Source organism: Mirounga angustirostris, unplaced genomic scaffold, assembly GCF_029215605.1.
Source record: "Mirounga angustirostris isolate CCGP_5_RB_7025 unplaced genomic scaffold, mMirAng1.0.hap1 SCAF_7, whole genome shotgun sequence".
In the NCBI taxonomy this organism is placed as follows: domain Eukaryota; kingdom Metazoa; phylum Chordata; class Mammalia; order Carnivora; family Phocidae; genus Mirounga; species Mirounga angustirostris.
The window spans coordinates 26239846-26253225 of record NW_026991715.1 but is presented as its reverse complement, the minus strand read 5'-3'; the positions used below and the strand labels follow the sequence as shown (position 1 = coordinate 26253225).

Below are 13380 nucleotides of genomic sequence, written 5' to 3'. Positions count from 1 at the left end.
AATGTGGGGCTTGAACTCATGACTTTGAGATGAAGAGTTGCACATCAAGTATTTATTGATTGACTGTTGGCTGGTAATTTTTGAATTCTAAAGCGCATTTCCTTGGTGAGCAGCATAGTAAAAAAAAAAATGCTTTATAAGTTATAGGAGAAAATTATTTGCAATAGCTTTAAGATTTTTATTTTTGAGATTTCTGAAGGATTTTATTATCAAAATGCCATGTGATTTTTTTTCTGTTTTTTAGCTTTTCAACATTATTACATCTTTTTTTTTTTTTTTTAATAGGCCGCATGTCCAACGTGGGGCTTGAACGCATAACCCTGAGATCAGTGGTCGCATGCTGTACTGACTGAGCCAGCCAAGCACCCTGATACTACATCTTTTGACATATAAAAATGTGTTGATATTTTGTATGAGTATAAATCTTTGGTACCTCAGTATTTTTTAGCTGAAATTATTTAGAATTCATGAAAGAACTTAATCTGAGTTCATGAAGTTCTTTCAAATGGTTTTACTATGTATTTATGTGTACAAATTTTAATAACGCCACTAGTGAACAGGGAATGCCTGTTACTGAGCATCTTTCTGATCACCTGATATGTTAGTCATCTTACTCTGACATGTTAAAAGGAAATTTCCTTGTTTTGTGCATATCTTCATATGCCCTATAGGGGATTTGTTTTTCTAAATATTCATATGTCTTGTCCATTTTTCTAGTTGGATTTTTTTTCGTAACGATTTATTTTAGCACAGTGGGGGAGGGGCAGAACGGGAGGGAAAGAGAGAGAGAGAGAACCCTAAGCAGACTACCTGCTGAGTGCTGAGCCCAACGCAGGGCTCTCTCCCAGTATCCTGAGATCATGACAGGCCAAATCAAAAGTCAGACTCTCCAGGTACAGTGGATTATTTTTTTTTCTTAAGAGCTTTTTGTTAATAAATAAGCCCTTTTGCTTATAGGAGACTGTAAATAAATCATTTTTTCACTTCAGCTAAAGTAAGTTTTGCATAAAGTTTTTTTTTTATCTATAGAGTTTTCCTCTTAAAAGTTTCTGGCTAGTGTTCATACTTATTATTAGAAAGACCTGCCCCATGATGATATTACTGAACTTTTAACCTTTATTGCTTTATAGAATTTTTTTTTTTTTTAAAGATTTATTTGTTTTAGAGAGAGAGTGTGCTTGCGAATAAGCACTGATGGGAGGAGGAATAGAGGGAGAGGGAGAATGTCAAGCAGACTCCCCACTGAACGCAGAGCCAGATACAGGGCTCAATCTCAGGACCCTGAGATCATTACCTGAGCTGAAATCACAAGTCAGACACTTAAATGACTGAGCCACCAACAAACCCTGCCTTATAGAATTTGTTAGTTCCTTACTTTAACTTTAAGATCTCAACTCCTCTGGGTAGCTGAAGACAGTGGTAACCACTTAACTACCTGTCTCCCAACATTTCCTCCAAAAGCAGTACAGAGCTACAAGAAGAGTAAAAGAAATCTATACATAAACTATGTTCATGGCATAAGTTGAAGTCAGAGAAAACCAAATTTTGAAAATAATTCTAAGGGGAGAAAACCCACCAATTCTCAGTATATTATCTCTCACACTCTTGTTTTTTCCCAACCCTCAGCAAGGCTTTGTAGTGAGCAAAATCCAACCAAGCAGATTTGCAGAAAACACACAAGATGGAAGCTACCAAGTGGACCTAGGGTTAACCTGCTCTGCCACTCCACACTAACTTCAAAATTGTGGGTGTGTATGTATGATAGAGCAGAACACAAACTATAGGAAGGTCATTTAAAATGGAATGATTTACAAAAGTCATCTTCTAAATGTGTATCTTCAGGGTTAAGACAAAAGGTAAAAAGAAGACAAACTCCCTTTGGTATTTAAGTGTTGAAGAAAAGCACGTTGGGAAGTTTTAGGTTCCTGCAAGACAAGGTGAACACAAAATCAGTCTTATAATGCTCCCTCCACCCCCAGCAAGACAAAAAGAAAAAATATCCTAAATACCTGGCCCTCAGAGTATTTGTTAATTTCCTTTTAAACTAGGAATCTTGTAAAATATCCCAATACTGCAAAAAAGATAAAAAGGGAGGATTACTAAAAGTATATATAGTTGTTACCAAAAAAGAAGAGCTTCGTTGTATACCAACTGAGGAAAATTCATCTCCACCCCAGAAAAAAAAAAAAAGTCAGATGAAAACTGACCATACTTAGATACAAACATATTCAATCAAGCATTTGAGGACATTTTTTAAAAATGTAAAATCAGAAATTCAAAAACCAAGAAATGAAAACGGGAAGAAAAGTGGAATAAAGAGTACAAACTCGGTAAAGAAATGGAAGGCATAGGAAAAAAAAATACTGATAATATATATATAAAATAAATAAATTATAGGATGTCCCAGGGAGAATACAGTCAAATGAAAGTTTAATAAGGTGCCTCGAACAAATCAAAAGTACAATGAGATAGCACCTTAACACCTATCAAAATGGCTAAAATCAAAAGACAAGAAATAAGGGAGGGTTAGTGAGGATGTGGAGAAAAAGGAATCCTCATACACTGTTGGTGGGAATGTAAATTGCTATAACCATTGTGAAGAACAGCATGGAGGTTCCTCAAAAAATTTAAAAAAAGAAATACCATATGATACAGTAACTCCACAACTGGGTATTTACCCAAAGAAAACAAAAACACTAATATGAAAAGATACATGTCCTCCTATGTTTATTGCAGCACTATTTACAATAACCAAGATTTGGAAGCAACCTAAGTGTTCATTGATAGATAAATGGATAAGGAAGATACAGTATATATTCAGTGGAATATTAATCAGCCATAAAAAAGGATGAGATCTTGAGGGTATTATGCTAAAGAAATAAGACTGGAAAAGACAAATACCATATTGATTTCACTCATGTGGAATCTGAAAAAAAGAATGAACAAAAAGCAGAATCAGACCTATAAATAGAACAAAGTGATGGTCAGAGGGGAAGGGAGTGGAGGTTGGGCAAAAATGGGTGAATGGGAGCGGGAGATAAAGGCTTCTGGTTATGGAATGAATAAATTACAGGAATGAAAGGTACAGCATAAGGAATATAGTCAGTGATACTGTAATATATGTTAACAGATGGTAGCTGCATTTGAGCATAGCATAATATGTAAACTTGTCAAATGACTATGTTGTATACCTGAAACTAATATAACTGTGTGTCAACTACACTTTAATTAAAGGAAATAAGAATTGAAGAAAGGGGAAAAGCAAGTAAATGAAAATGACAAAAAGAATAAAGTAGAAAGTGTCAGAGATACTATGTGCTTGAAAGTTACTAAGAGAGCAGATTTTCAAGTTTCTTACCACAGAAATGAAATGGTAAATATGTGATGTGATGGAGGTGTTAGCTAAGGCAGTGGTGATCCTCATTTTGCAATATATAAATGTATCAAAACAACACATTGTATACCTTGAATTTACACAATCTTATATGTGAATTCTATCTCAAAGCTGGAATAAAACAAATGGCAGAGAAAAATTGAAGATAGGCAATGAAAGGATAACATTCATAATTCAGTGTCTCAGGAGAGGAAAATCCATGGAAAGCAACTATGTTTAAAGCAATATTTAATGAAAATTGTTTAGAAATTGAAAAAAGATTCAAATCTACACACACTTACTAAAGGGTCTACTGGGTACTGGGGAAGTGAGCCCAGGATGATCATTTCTAAGACATTTCCTAATAAAATTATTTGATTTCAAAGATAAAAATCCTTTATGTCTACAGGCAGAAACACGACATAACTTCCAAAGGCAAACGAATTGCACTGATTCAGACATATAAAAATCCACTGGGGGGTGCCTGGGTGACTCAGTTTGGTTAAGCATCTGACTTGTGAATTCAGCTCAGGTAATGAGCTCATGGGGCGTGAGACTGAGCCCCGCGTAGGGCTCCGTGCTCAGAAGGGAATCTGCTTAAGATTTTCTCCCTCTACCCCTTCCCCCACTCTGACATGTTCTCTCTTTCTCTCTCTAAAATAAATGGTTCTTTTTTTAAAAAAGAAATATTAAAAACCCACTGGGACAACCAAAACAAGGCTCAAGTAGAGCAGCCTTTAAAAAAGAGAGAGAAAGTGTGTGCCTGGGTGGCTCAGTTGGTTAAGCGACTGCCTTCAGCTCGGGTCATGATCCCGGAGTCCCGGGATCAAGTCCCTCATTGGGCTCCCTACTTAGCAGGGAGTCTGCTTCTCCCTCTGACCCTACCCCCTCTTGTGCTCTCTCTCTCTCTCTCACTCTCTCTCTCTCTCTCAAATAAATAAATAAAATCTTTAAAAAAGAGAGAAAGTATGAACTAAGGATTTTAGGTCAGCCACATTGTCCTTATCAAGGTTATGGAAAAACGGTACTCAGCATAAAAGAACTTAGGGAATTATGCACCCATGAGCTGTTTTTAAGGAATCTGCTAGAGGATATTTTATTCAACTGAGAAATAACCAGAAAAACCTCCAAAAGAAACAATGATGATCTTTTTTTTTTTTTTAACAATGATGATCTTTAAAATACGTAAGTGTATTAGTAAGACTAAAAGGTAGAGATGTGAAGGAAAGACTACTATATGTTGTGACAGAATAGCTGTAATAAAAGGAAGAAAAGGAAAAGGGAGAGTGAAATAGGAAAAAGAATAAGCTTATTGATGGTTGTTTGTTGCATAAAGAATAGGTGAGAGTGTTAAAATAACAATAAAAACTCCTCAACTGGGTAATTATAAAGTTTGGGATTTGATAACTCTCTAATCTAATAGTTTACTGTTTCATGGATATTGGCAGAAGACATAAGACTTGTGGGTCAGAAACAACTTTTTTTTTTACTTGTGGTATACCGAGTAGCATATCATTAGCATATTTCTGTAGATTTCCTCTTCCTAGATCTCATGGAGGCAGTACTGGGTGGCCTATGGTGATGCTACACACATAGTAGGTTTGCACTGCAACTAAGAATCCCTGAGTTTGGGGAATATACTCTTTTTTTTTTTTTTGTAGCCTCAGCTGAGTTTATTGATACACGAGGTTAACTGGAGAGTAAGGGACTTGGCAGGGTTGGGGGACTTCAGGGCCCTGGGACTCTCTGAATCCCAGGGCTGTAAGGGCTTGGGGTCTTCTCAAGTTCTTCCCTTTTAGAGATGACGTGCTGGAGGTACAAAGGGTCCGGGGGTAGGTCCGGACTGAAAGTGGGACATCGTCCTGACCAAGGGAGGTCAAGGAGCCCCGTTGGCCGAGCTCAGGGCCACAGTGCGCTGCGCCAGGAAGACCTTATTCCGCGCCTCCGTCTCTGTCTGGCGTTTGAGCTCAGAGATGAGACGTCCATAGGAGTTAGCCAAGGCCACGGTATATGCCATCAGGATGCTGGAGATTAACAGAAGAGGCACAGCAAAAGCTTGGGTCCCCAGGAAAAATAGAAAGTTCTGTACGGTCTGAGGGAAGCTGGAAATAGACTCAGGGATCTGGGCCCAGATGGACGAATGCCCTTGGAATGGACCACACAGCTTAGAAGGTGGGATCAGGAAGATGCTGTAAAGCATGGTAACAGCGGAGACGGCCAGACCCAGGAGAAGGACCATGGGGAAAAAGAAATTCGCTGTGGAAGCCCGAAAAGTGCGGGAAGCTGGGGAGCAGGTGGAGAAAAGGATGAACTTTTATTGCGAACAAGCCTGCTCGTTTTTCAGCAGGAAACTACCTCATCCTTCAGGATTGCTCACTACAAGCACAACTCTGAGAAATGGCCCAGTTAATGAGTGGTTAGGACTGTGCATTCTTGGCAAATGCAACAAACTGTGTAGAAGCACAACAGGCCCCGGGAAGACTATGTTTCACCACAGATAGTAAAAGAGAGGTAAGAAAACAGGTGAACCGTAACAAGTATTGGCAAGGGTATAGACAAAGCCCTCATATGTAGCTGGTAGAAAAATGAAGAGGTACAGCTTCTCTGGAAAACAATTTGATAGTTCATGAAATAGTTAAAAATGGAATTACCATATGATCCATCAGTTCCATTCCCACATGTATACCCAAAAGAATTGAAAATATGTGTCCACATAAAATCTTGTGTGCTAATGTTCCTAACATTCATCATAGGTGAAAAGTAGAAACAAACCAGATGTCCTTTAACCTGATAAACAGATAAACAAGATGTTTTATGTTCACATGATGGCATATTATGCTGCAACAAAAAGGAATCAAGTATTGGTACATGCTGTAATATAGATAGATGAATCTTGAAAACATTGTTCTAAGAAATTGACACAAAAAACCACATATTATATGATTGTATTTACATGAAATATCCAGAATGGGGAGATTCATAGTGACAAAAAGTCGATGCCAGTGGGCATAGGGTTTCTTTCTGGAATGATAAAAATGTTCTAGAACTAGATAATGGTTGCACAACTTTGTGAATATATTAAAAACCAATGAATTGTATACTTAAAAGGAGGATTTTATGGTATGTGAATTATATCTCAGGAAAAAAATGTGTGAGGAAGAAAATACAGAGACAAACCTTTTTAAAAGGTTTAAGTTCAAAAGTAACCAGTAGAACAAAAATACAGGTTTTCCTAAGTAACAGAAACAATTTTTTATTGAAGCAAAGAATATACATTTCATAGAGAAGTGCAGTAAAGTACATTTAATTATAAAAAGTTATAAAACTGTAACCTGCAATATTGGTCATACCGATAAATGTGAATGGCTTCATCTACCCATTATAAGGAAAAGATTTTCAGTTTGGTTCACAAAAGAAGACCCAGCTATATACTGCTTATTTTTTTAAAATATTTTTTTAAAGATTTTATTCATTTATATTAGAGTATGCACACGAGCGGGGGTGGGGTCAGAGGGAGAGAGAATCTCCAGCAGACTCCACGCTGAGCACAGAGCCTGAAGTGGGGCTGGACCTCTCGATCCTGAGATAATGACATGATAATGACAAAATCAAGAGTTGGACCCTTAACCAACAGAACCACCCAGGTGCCCCTTTTTGCTATTTAGAGAGACAGTCCTGTGATTCAAATGTTTCAGGAAGGCTAAAAATAAAGCAGTAGATAATGGCATACTAGACCAATGAAAATGAAAGGGGACAGATATGGTAATCTTAATACCAAAAGTAGAGTTCAAGCCAAAAGCTCATGAACTATGACCTAGAAGGATTTTTTTTTTTAGTGCTAAAACCTACAATTTATGGTGGAGATAGAACACGTGAGTATCTTTGCAGCATATTACACAGAAACCTTCTGTATGAAACAGACACTCCAGAGGATTCAATGAGACCTAGAAATACACTACTAGAGAATTTAATCCTCTGTTCTTAGTGTAGAACAGATGAAGTAGAAGAAACAATGGTATAGAAGACCTGGACAACATAAACAGTAAGGTGAATCTTAGGGAGATAAGTCGAATTCTACGACATGATAAACTGTATCAGGTGCCTGTGCCACATCAACTTATTTACCAAAAAATTCAGTAATTTTCATAAATTAGATAAAGTAACACTTTCTGATTACATGCAATGAAATTCTAAATTATAATAACAAAATTAATTGGCTCTTTGACATGAAAAATTTTAAGCCTACCAAACAACTTTTTGTCAAAAGATAAATACATACTGAAATAACAGAATTTTGAAAAATAAAAGCAGTGAAAATACACTATATAGCAGAATCGATGGAATACATCAAAAAGTGTTCAGAAACCAGAGGAGAAACAGGCAAAAGGAATAAATTCACAGGAGATGCAGATACCAGAGTTAACTTATGCATATTTTAAAACAGCTGATTAGTATTTCAAGGATTTAGTGGAGAATTTTAGAAGATTGAAAACTATAAAATGAAATAATGATTTCCAAATTCTACAGCTAGAAACATCTACAAATGAAAAAGCTCAGGGGAACCTGGGTGGCTCAGGTCATGATCCAGGGATCTGGGATCAAGGCCTGTGTTGAGCTCCCTGCTCAGCAGGGAGCCTGCTTCTCCCTCTCCCTCTGCTGCTCCCCCTGCTTGTGCCTATTCTCTCTCTCCCTCCCAAATAAATAAAATCTTAAAAAAAAAAAATGAAAGCTCAGTAGTAGGTGAGTTTTATAGAAGGTAAAACTTGACTGAAGAGCAAGTTAGGGAACTGAATGATAAGTCAGAAGAATACAAACAGATGAGGAAAATTTTAATACGTAATGGAGTGTAGGACACAGGTAATAGAAAAGATCTTAGGTAAGTGTAATTAGAATCCTAGAAGGAGAAGAAAGAAGTATTAGAAGAGATAATGGTTGAGAATTTTCCAAAACTATCAAAAGAAATCAACTCACAAATTTGAGAACTCTATAATCTCAAAGCAGGATGAATACAAAGAAACTTATGCATAAGCACATTATAGTAAAACTACTGAAAATGAAAAACGAAGCTATAAAACCAGTCAGAGGGAAAAACACGCATTACTTTTAAACCATCACAACTTCTAAAACACCCACTGGCAGCAAAAATTGAAGCTTCATTTATTAAGTAAACAATTTCCACACAAATGTGAAGAAAATTTTCAGCAATAGCCACGCACTCGGTTTACCAAGTGGGAGTTTTTCAGACAAAAGGGGATCACAGATGGAAGCATAGATATGTGGAAAGAAATAAAGACAATGTAAAGCATTTAGATATATGTATATTGACTGTAGAGACCAGTAATAAAAGGGTCTTTTGTACTTTAAAATACATGCAGAATATAAACACATGACAGATAAGAAAAGGAGGGATGGAGTGAAAAATTCCTAAGATCTTTGCATATTCTAGAAAGTGGTAAATATACTAATAGTGGATTTTAGTAAGCATATATATCATCTAAGAATACAGCTTGTAATTAATAAAAGGGGAAATAGAATAATAAATGAAAATGAAGGCACAGAAGAGAAAACATACTAGGAGGAGAGAACATAAGATAGATATCCTTTCAAGTATATCAGAAATTACAATAAATATAAATATTCCAGTAAAGAAGCAAATATCAGATTAAATTTTTTTTAAACACAATTACTTGCCGCTGAAAAAACAGCAGTGTAAATACAAGATTTGAGAAGAAACCCCATTTCTCGGTCGTTTGGCTAGGATCAAGTGAAGAAGAACTGAAAGAACAGAAGAAGTTGTGTCTTCTGAGCAATAACCAAAAGAGAGCTGGTGTGTCTCCAATCTTCAAAGTGTAATTTAAGACAAGAAGCATTATTTAATGTAAAAATAGTATTTCATCATGATAAACATGTATCAAGTTTAAATGGTCCTGGATTTTTATGTGCCTTAGTATATAACTAAAAGAAATAGTCGTTAGTAAAATGGGAACTTGACAAATCCACAGTGACAGCGAGAGAGATTTAAACATCCCTCTAAAAAACGTAAGCATAAGGAATCAGTAAGGATTTTGAAGATTTGAACCTCTGCCCAGTAGTTAGAGAATTCCACCATCAACAACAGAATACATGTGCTTTTCAAGCACACGTGGAATGTACTCTGCACACCTGGGTGGCTCATTTGGTTGAGCTCCGGACTCCTGGTTTTGGCTCAGATCATGAGATGTCAGGGTCCTGGAATCAAGCACCACGCCCTGGGCTCTGTGCTCAGCGGGGATTCTGCTTGAGATCCTTTACCTCTGCTCCTCCCCCTGCTTGAGCATGTGAGCGCTCTAAAATAAATAAATTTAAAAATAATAAAATAAAAATAAATGTTATACTCTGGAACGTAAAATAAATCTCAAGGAAGAATTTAATTTTTGGTTTGTGTTTTGGCCATTATGGAGTTAACTTAGAAACCAATTACAAAAACAACTAAAACAAATTATAACTTGAAATTCAGCAGTATACTTTATTTTTTTTTTAAAGATTTATTTATTTGACAGAGAGAGACACAGCGAGAGAGGGAACACAAGCAGGGGGAGTGGGAGAGGGAGAAGCAGGCTTCCCGCAGAGCAGGGAGCCCGATGCGGGGCTCGATCCCAGGACCCTGGGATCATGACCTGAGCCAAAGGCAGACGCTTAACGACTGAGCCACCCAGGCGCCCCTCAGCAGTATACTTTAAATCACTTGTCAAAGAATCACTATGAAAGTGAGAAAATCTTTTGAGCTGAATGAAGAGGATATATCAAAATGTATGAAATTTGTCTTGAGCCTTAGGTGAACAATTTAAGCCTTTACGTTTTAGGAGAAAGACTGACATTCAGTGAAGATTAGTATCCACATCAGGAAGTTAGAGAGCAGCAAACTATACCTACAGAAATAGAAGCCAAGAAACAATAAAGATAAAAAGTGGCCTCTAAAGCATAAAGAGGATGAAGAAAGGTAAAAGTTGATAGAACAGAGTAATAAATTTGATACTACTTTGTCAAAAATAGTCAAGAACAAAACATGTTGCATAGCTTAATATCAGGATGAGAAAAGGATAGACTACGATGGACCTAATGAAAATTCTAAAAATAGTAAAGGATATTATTAAAAACTTAAATAAGTTTTGCATTTTAGATCATCAAATTCCTTAAAAAACAATTTACTAAAATAAGCATGTGCATGCGTGCACACATAAGAGGGTAAATAGAATAATAAATGAAAATGAAGGCACAGAAGAGAAAACATACTAGGAGGAGGAAAGAACATAAGATAGATATCCTTTCAAGTATATCAGAAATTACAATAAATATAAATATTCCAGTAAAGAAGCAAATATCAGATTAAATTTTTTTTAAATACAATTACTTGCCGCTGAAAAAACAGCAGTGTAAATACAAGATTTGAGAAGAAACTTCGTTTCTCGGTCGTTTAATCTTCATAATCCATTTTCTAGAAAGAAAGTGCATCTGTAATTAACAGACCTTTTCATTTAGAAATTTCCACCCACATGGTTTCATTGGTGATTTTTTTTCCCCAACATTTAAATAAGAATACAAGAAGTCTTAACAGGAAAGAGAAAGATTGAATTCCTTTTTTATGCATCCAGTTTAATTTTATTTTTATTGACATATAAGTGACATAATGTTTGAGAGCCCAGTTTAATTGTGATAGCAAAACCTGGCAAGTACATTACAGAAAGGCAATATTACAGGTTAGTTTTTTTTTTTGTTTTTTTTTGGTTTTTTTTTTTTTCATTTGAGAGAGAGCCAGCAAGAGCCTGAGTAGGGCAGAGGGGGTTGTTAGGGAGAGGAAGACACAGTCTCTCCACTGAGCAGGGAGCCCAACTTGGGGCTCCATCCCAGGACTCTGGGATCAGGACCTGAGCTGAAAGCAGGCGCTTAACGACTGAGCCACCCAGGTGCCCCAGGATTTTTTAATTAAAAATCTTAAAATACTAGGGAATCAAATCCCAGTGATACATCGAGAGGATAAAGTATGACTGTTAAATTTATTCCCAGAGTTGCAGGGTTGACTTAATTCAGGCAGTACCTTCCTTTATTGCAGTTTGCTTTATTGTGCTTTATGGATACTGTTTTTTACGTACTATAAGTTTGTGGCAACCCTTGGTGAGGTCGTCTGTTGGTGCCATTTTTTTTAACAGCATTTGCTCACCTGTGTGTTTTTGTGGTCACTGCTTGGTAATTTTAGCAATAATTTAGATTTTCATTATTATATTTGTTACGGTGATTTCTGATCAGTGATTACAACTCAATAAAAGCTCAGATGATGGTTAGCATTATTTAGCAATGAAGTATTTTTTAATTCAGGCATGTATGTACTTTGTTTTTTTAGACATACTGCTATTGTACACTTGATAGGCAACAGTGTTTTGTAAATATAGGTTATGCATTGGGAAACCGAAAATTTTATTTGATTCACTTCATTGCAACATTTACCTTATTAGAATGGCCTGGAACCAAACCTGTAGTATCTCTGAGGTGTGCCTATATTTGAAAATCACTATGATTCACTATAGTAATATAATTATAGTCATATGATCATCTGTATAGACACAGAAAAAGCATTTGTAGTACTCAAAACCCATTCATGATTGTTGAAGCTTTTAGCAAACTAGGAAAAGAAGGAAACTTTCATAACCTTATTAAAGTTATCTGCATTAGCCCTACGCTAAACATTGAAAACTTTCTCCAGGCCTTTGGAAATGTGTAAGGAAAGCTCAACATTACCAAAACCATTGGGTAAGAGGTCCTGTGAAGTGTGTTTAAGGAAGGGAACAAGGATAGATTGAAAAAAATAATGTAGCCTGGGTGGCTCAGTTGGTTGAGCTTCTGACTCTTGATTTTGGCTTAGGTCAAGATCTCAGGGTGGTGGGATCAAGCCCGGCTTCAGACTATGCGCGGAGTCTGCTTGAGATTCTCTTTCTCCCTCTCTTTCTGCCCCTCCCCCTGCTCACATGCTCTCTCTCTAAATAAATAAATAAAATCTTTAAAAATATATAAAATTGTACTAAACAGATGAACGATTTGCATATAGGAAATCAAAAAATACACCTAAACTTTTTAGAATTAATAAGTCATTTTAGCAAGGTCACTGGATACTTACGTACAGAAATCAGTTGTAGTTATATTTAGAACCAACAAGTAATTTAAAAATTAATTTAGTGAACATACTATTTGTAAACATCAAAAAGTCCGTATATGTTAGAATAAATCTAACAAAAGTTGTAGGAAACATCAACACAGAAAACCATAAATAAATTTTGAGATCTTTAGATATAAATTGAGAGAGGGGTGCCTGGGTGGCTTAGTCGGTTAAGCATCTGGCTTCGGCTTTGGTCATGATCTCAGGGTCCTGGGATCAAACCCCATGTCGGGCTCCATGCTCAGCAAGGAACCTGCTTCTCCCTCTCCCTCTGCTCCTCGTCCTGCTCATGTTCTCTCTCTCATATGAATAAATGAAATATTTTTTAAAAAAGATTGCTTTTAGATCTAAATTGAGAGAAACAGTATTTTTAAGATAATATTGTCTCCAAATTTCTGTAAAGTTGAGTGCAGTCCCCATCAGAATCCCAGCAGATTTTTTTATGGAAATCAAGAAATTGACCTGTTTTATATATATTTATAAATATATATATGCACATATGTATATCACATAATACATTTACAATAACCTCGTAAAATACTTCATTATAAACAGATTTGCAAAGACATTATTATTAAATACTCCCCAAAAGCAAAAAATTAAATTTGAACAAAAAATGAGATAACCATGTTCTTAAATAGGGAGTTAACATCATAAAACTACTAGTTTTCCTTTGGTTACCTTGTAAATTTGATGAGATCCCAATGAAAAATGCTATCAGGTATGATGGTGGTTTTGTGCAAAATGTATGTGGAAGGATAAAAAAAGCCAAGAAGAACTAGAAGAAAGATGAGAAAGACCTATTTAGTGGAGCCGTGTA

The 13380-nt window shown here is 36.1% G+C and overlaps 1 protein-coding gene across 11 annotated transcripts in view; it reads left to right on the top strand.

The window, feature by feature from the left end:
• The window catches only part of RAPGEF6 (Rap guanine nucleotide exchange factor 6), a 202531-nt gene that overhangs the window by 57915 nt on the left and 131236 nt on the right, over nucleotides 1-13380 (top strand). Inside the window, exon 1 of one of the 11 annotated variants that reach the window (XM_064595863.1) lies at nucleotides 790-5884. The exons of the other annotated variants lie outside the window; for them this stretch is intronic. The gene's annotated coding sequence lies outside the window, so the exon portion shown is untranslated. Of the gene's footprint in view, nucleotides 1-789; nucleotides 5885-13380 lie in introns of those variants that run through there. 11 annotated transcript variants of the gene reach the window in all.